Source organism: Carlito syrichta, unplaced genomic scaffold, assembly GCF_000164805.1.
Source record: "Carlito syrichta isolate Samal-C Ts95f unplaced genomic scaffold, Tarsius_syrichta-2.0.1 Scaffold308818, whole genome shotgun sequence".
Classification (NCBI taxonomy): Eukaryota; Metazoa; Chordata; class Mammalia; order Primates; family Tarsiidae; genus Carlito; species Carlito syrichta.
Window position 1 is genome coordinate 111,552 of NW_007252914.1, and position 6,517 is coordinate 118,068.

Sequence of the window (6,517 nt, forward strand, 5' to 3'; positions counted from 1 at the left end):
AAAAATCAATACAGCGTCCTTTTCATTCCCAATCTCCATATTGGGTAGGTTCCGGGTCCCTGGGTCCACTTTTTTCTTTGGTAACTGGATTGACATCATCTGGAAATTTTTCCAGTGGTTCTTTCTCTAATTGGGACTCCTCTGGTGCATCAAAACCACCTTCTGATCACGTTGGCTTCTTTAGGGGTTGTTGGACTGGTTCAGATTTCCCTCCTTGAGAAGCATTTGCTTTCCTCAAAGAATGACACAGGAAGAGTGATCTTGCAGCTCTCCATACTGCTGCTGAGGTGCAGCTAAGCAGTCCAGAGAGCCTCGATGGGGCCATGGAGCTGGCTCCCGCAGCGTCTGTCAATTTTTTGATTTATTGTAGAGCCGAGGTCTCACCATGTTGCTCAGGCTGGTCTCGAACCCCTGAGCTCAGGCAATCCTCTCACCTCCGCCTCTCAAAATGCTGAGAGTACAGGCCTGAGCCACCGAGCCTGGCCTCAGAGTAATCTTTTAAAAGACAAAGCTGAGCCGGGCTCGGTGGCTCAGCCTGTAATCCCGCGCCTTTGGGAGGCTGAGGTGAGTGAATTGCCTGAGCCCGAAGGGTCAAGACCTGCCTGGGCAGCGAGACCTCATCTCTACAATAAATCAAAAAATCAGCCGGGCGTGGTAGCGCATGCCTGTAATTTTGGCTACTTGGAAGGCTGAGGCAGAAGGATCGCCAGAGCCCAGCAGGTCGAGGCTGCGGTGGCCAGGAGCGGCCACTGCACTCCAGTCTGGGTGACAGAGTGAGACTCCAACTCAAAAAAAAAAAAAAAAAGACAAAGCTGGTTGGGCACAGTGGCACACCTATAGTTGCAGCTACTTGGGAAGCTGAAGATCCTCAGGGTCCAGGCTCAGTGGCTCAGCCTGTCATCCCAGCACTTTGGGAGGCCAAGGCGAGTGGATTGCCTGAGCCCACGGGTTCGAGACCAGCCCGGGCAACTTGGCGAGATCTCGTCTCTAAAAAAAAAAGATCCTCAGGAAGAGAATTCACTTGAGCCCAGGAGTTGGAATCATACCTGTGAATAGCCACTGCATTCCAGCCTGGGCAACATAGTAGGATCTCCTCTCTAAAAACAAACAAATAAATAACAAAGTTGACCATTTCACTTCCTTGTTTCAACTCCTCGATAGCCTTCCAGAGCTCCAAACATGAAAATCAGAACTCTTTAAATGACATCGAAATCTCTGCCTGATCTAGCCCTCGCCTACCTCCCCAGCTGCTATTCATTACACATTCCCTCCTGCCCTCTGTTTTCCCAGCACACTAGGCTTCTCGCCATTTCTTACATACACCACGTGTTCTGCAACAGTAGGCCTGGCGTGGCAAAAAACACAGGCTGTGGCAAAGAACACTCTATGGCAAAGAACATAGGCTCAAGCGTCAGACTGGGTTAAAATCCCAGCTCTAAGCCGGGCTCGGTGGCTCAGCCTGTAAATCCCGCGCCTTTGGGAGGCTGAGGTGAGTGGATTGCCTGAGCCCGCGGGTTCGAGACCCGCCTGGGCAGCGAGACCTCATCTCTTCAATAAAATCAAAAAATTAGCTGGGCGTGGTAGCGCGCGCCTATAATTCCGGCTACTCGGAAGCTTGAGGCGGAAGGATCGCCGGAGCCCAGCAGGTCGAGGCTGCGGTTGCCGGGAGCGGCCACTGCACTCCAGTCTGGGCGACAGAGTGAGACTCCAACTCAAAAAATAAAATAAAATAAAATCCCAGCTCTAAAAAAAATAAAATAAAATCCGGGCTCAATGGCTCAGCCTGTAATCCCAGCACTTTGGGAGGCCTAGGTGAGTGGATTGCCTGAGCCCGCGGGTTCGAGACCCGCCTGCGCAACTTGGAGACCTCGTCTCTACAATAAATCAAAAATTAGCTGGGCGTGGTAGCGTGCACCTGTAGTTCTGGCTACTTTGAAGGCTGAGGCGGAAGGATTGCCAGAGCCCAGCAGGTCTAGGCTGTGGTGGCCAGGAGCCTGCCACTGCACTCCAATCTGGGCAACAAAGTGAGCCTTCAACTTCGAAAAAATAAAATAAAATAAAATCCCAGCACTGTCCCTGCCTGGTTTGATGACCCTTAGGTACTTAGTCTCTCAATGTCTCCATTTCCTCATCTGTAAAATGGGGTTAATACTTACCTCTCAGAGTTGTTATCAGGATTAAATAAAATTATGTGTAACTCTGTGTTCACAGTCTTCCTGAGTCATTTGCATTCATTGACTCCACTTCCTCACCTCCAGTCAAACATTCATTCAAAAACCATATGGCTTAGAATGTGTCGGGCACTGTTCTAGGATCTGGGGAGATAATGGCAGGTAAAATGGACACTGTCTCTGTCCTCCTGGAGAAGTCTCTGGTATCATTAACAGACATTAATAAAATAACCCCTCAGATATATAAACACAAAGAATAATGAGTGTTATGAATGAAAAGTTCATATGAGAGAATTTAACAGAGTCACAACCTAGTTCAGGAGTGAAATGGGAAAAGGAGACCTCCCTCAAACCCTTTGAACTGAGATCCAAGATATGAGAAACATGAACCAGCTGAGTGCAATGGCCCATGCCTGTAATCCCTGCGTTTTGGGAGGCAGAGGCGAGAGGACTGCTGGAGCCCAGGGGTTCAAGATCAGCCTGGGAAACTTGGAGAGACCTTGTCTCTACAATAAATCAAAAAATTAGCCAGGCATGGTGGTGTGCACCTGTGGTTCCAGCTACTTGGAAAGCTGAGGCAAAAGGATTGCCTTAGCCCAGCAGGTCGAGGCTGAGGAGGCCGTGAGTGTGCCACTGCACTCCAGACTGGGCGACAGTGAGACTCTGACTCAAAAAAAGAAAGAGAGAAAAAAGAAGCATGAACCAGAGGATGAAGAATCATAATAGTTACTAATATTAATTGGGGATTATATTTCTAGCAAAAAAATAAGCTAGGTGTGATCGCGCATGCCTGTAGTTGCTGCTACTTAGAAGGCTAAAGTGGAAGGATCACCTGAACCCAGCAGGTTGAGGCTGCAGTGGTCGTGAGTGTGCCACTGCATTCCAGTTTGGGCAACAGAGTGAGATCCCTTCAGCCTCTACCTCCTGGGCTCAGGAAATCCTTCTGCCCCGGCCTCCTGAGTAGCTGGGACTATAGGTGTGCACCACCTTACCGACTAATCTATTTTTTTTTTTATAAAGATGAGGTCTCCCTATGTGACTTAGGCTGGTCTCTAACTCCTGTGCTCAAGCAATCCTCTGGCCTCATTCTTCCAAAGTGCTCATGAGCCACCGAGCCCAGCCAGGTTTCTTATTTTTTAAGCTGGCAGATACTTAAGCAAGTTTAAATGATGACAGGAAGGAGCCCCCAGACAGAGAGCTCACCAGGAGTAAGGGCCATGAGGCTGTGAGAAGGGATAAGACTTAGAGCAGGAGCCTGATGAATTCATGTCAGATGGAAGGAGGGATACCTCTTCCCTGGTATAGAAACAAGAGCTGAGAATTCAAGTTCTTCTGTAGGTTTGGTGGCAGGAACCAAGGCCTTTACATGCATGTTGGTAATGTAAGCAGCAAATCTAGATCCTCTGAGAATCTCAGCAAACTTGGTGGACATCATTTAACTCACTTTTGATCTCAAGTGAAAAGGAAGCAGATGTTTTCTTCATCATTGACTGGACCGATTGACTACAGAGCAAAATAACAAGTTTCCAAAGCAACCCAGGCACAGAGCTGAGACAAGCAATCTCAGCGTTCTCTTTATTGAACCCACTTCCTCTCCAAATTGAGAAACTATGGAAAAATAAAAATACAGTAAAGTAATAATGGCCGATGCTGGCTGACTGAGTGCTTACTATGTGCTGGGCAAAGTTTTAGTATTTTGTCTGCAATAACTCATTTGATCCCCACATTATGAAGCCATTTTAAAGGTGAGGAAACTGAACACCAGGGAGGTAACATGCCCAAGGTCACACGGTCAGAAGGTGGCAGGACTAGGTTTTAAACCCAGGGAGTCTGATTCCAAAATCAGTGTTTTGAACTATTCTGCTATCTTCCTCTTCCTCAGAGGAAAAAGAACTTATAAGGAATCAGAAGACCTGGAGTCTCTACCATGAACTTATTATGTGAACTTGGACATTCACTTAGGTGTCTGAACATCAGTTTGCTCAGTAAAATGAGAATGAGAATGTTTACCTCACAAGGCTTTTTGAAGGATTATGAAATGCTGAGGATGGGCGCAGTGGCTCACGCCTGTAATCCCAACACTTTGAGAGGTGGAGGCAAAAGGACCCTGAGCCCAGAGGTACAAGACCAGCCTGGGCAACTTGGCGAGACCACATCTTTACAATCAATCAAGAAAAATTAGCTGGACGTGGTGGCATGCATCTGTAGTTCCAGCTACTTGGAAGACTGAGGCAGAAGGACTGCCTGAGCCCAGCAGGTCAAGGTTGTGGTGGCCGTGAGCATGCCACTGCACTCTAGCCTGGGTGACAGAGTGAGATTCTGATTCAAAAAAAAAAAAGAAAAGAAAAGAAATAATGAAAATGGGAAATGATTCTATAAAAGTTTATTATGCTAATTATAAGAACTAACATCCTTGACTTCAAATTGGGTCATTATCTAATACACTGTCATTGACATTTTTGGTTCCCATAACCATATAGCAGCAGCAGTTTGGTGGTTTCATCTCTTTTGGCAGGTCATGACCCTGATCAAGTCTCCTCGATGACCGTTATGTACATGTTGGTGCCTCCTTTCCCCTGAACCTATCAGCACATACTCCTGCCTCTGGAAAGAGTTGCAGCCTTTGCCCTTGATTCTTTGACTCTACTGCCTGAAAGAATGACTATTAAAAAATAGTAATAGCCAGGCACGGTGGCTCACGCCTGTTATCCCAGCACTTTGGGAGGCAGATGCAAAAAGATTGCCTGAGCCCAGGGGTTTGAGACCAGCCTGGGCAACTTGGCGAGGCCTCGTTTCTACAATAAATCGAAAAACTAGCCGGCATGGTAGCGAGCATCTGTGGTTCCAGCTACTTGGAAGACTGAGGCGGAAGGATTGCCTGAGCCCAGCAGGCTGAGGCTGCAGCGGCCATGATCGTGCCACTGCACTCCAGCCTGGGCAACAGCGAGACTCCGACTCAAGAAAAAAAAAAAATCATAAATAGCCTAAATTACAGCTAATGGTGAGGAGCACACCAGAAGGCTGAGCGCCAGTTTAGTGGTATAATCACAAATATCAGAGCTAGAAGAGAACTTCCAAGTAATCTAGTACATTTCCCCAAACTGCCTTCCAACCCATTTTATAGATCAGGAAAACCAAGGCCTGATAGAGAGATGACACAACCGGTCAGGGTTGGTAGCAGAATTTTCATTTTTTACCTTGAAAATGTTTTCAAGTGTGTTTAACACAAGTGATTTCACCTTGCCAAAAATGTATGTGGAAAGTACTTCAATTACACATATTTGTTTCAGGATGCATACGTTTTTAGAAAGGAGCAAAATCTTAAAATGCAGTTACCCCTAAAACTATTATAAAACCTTAACCCCAATAATTCACTCAAAGCCTGTTCTTTGAGCGCCCTTACTTGGCTATTTCAGGCATCCTCATGGTAGAAGCGGGCCCACATCTTCAGAGGCAGTATATAGCTTAATGGCTCCCTACCAAAGCTCACTGTGCATCACCAGTTTATCTCTGAGCTAAGTTTTCTCGTCTGGAAGAACAGCACCCACCTCGCAGAGCGGGAGTGGGGGCGGGAGTCACATGACATGATTCACTTTTAGCACCCACCTGGCACTCTATGTGTTATGATTTGGGCATAATTCCTCCCTTTCCTAAGCAGATAGCAGTTGGTTAAGGTCCTCAGACCTTAGACCGCTCCGACGCTAATAAACGAAGAAGAAACCCAGCCGTGCCAGGCCTAGAAATGTCCATCCCCGCCCCCATCCCCCTCAAGACAGTGACTAGGCCGGCGTTCGCCTGGTTGATAAATGAGAGGAGCTGAGAAGCGGCTGTGATGACTGCTCCGAGAATCTGATTTGTGAGAAGGCGAATCTCCATTTGTACCATGGAGACGCTTTGGGAAAGAGAGCCGGTCTACCTGCCCGAAGGAGGACGGGAGAAAGAAGGGATGGGTGAGAGAAATGCTTGAGGGAGATGGACTGGAGGTGCCCGAGGAGGAAATCTTGGAAGACAGAGGCTGAATCTCGGGAAACCTCGTCGGCGGTGAGTGCTGGAAAGGAAGCTCGCGTGTCCCGGGGAATACGGATTTGGGATGCAAATCGCAACGGGGACAAAGGTGGAACGTCCAACGGGGGAGGCCGAGCCCCGTAAGCGGTGGGGGGTACCCAGGCGGCCGACGGTGAGCGGAGCTGGCGGGGACCGGAAGGCGGGGGTCGGGGGAACCCACGCGGAAGGAGGTGGGGGTCGGCAGCCGGCCGCGGGGCTGCCTCCGCGATGGCCCCGGGGAAGGTCAGCGACCCCGGGCCGGGGAGCCGCGGGGAGAGCCGAGAGGGGCCGCGGTTGCCATG

General features: G+C 48.7%; 1 protein-coding gene and 1 pseudogene across 1 annotated transcript in view; one reads left to right on the plus strand and one right to left on the minus strand.

Annotated features, from left to right (window-relative positions):
* Window positions 1-4: 4 nt before the first annotated feature.
* LOC103268336 lies at window positions 5-325 on the minus strand (annotated as a pseudogene).
* A 5,498-nt stretch (window positions 326-5,823) lies between these two features.
* Window positions 5,824-6,517, plus strand: part of SPTBN2 (spectrin beta, non-erythrocytic 2) — a 54,440-nt gene continuing 53,746 nt past the window's right edge. The window contains exon 1 of the mRNA XM_008065882.2: window positions 5,824-6,285. The gene's annotated coding sequence lies outside the window, so the exon portion shown is untranslated. The remainder of the gene's footprint in view (window positions 6,286-6,517) is intronic.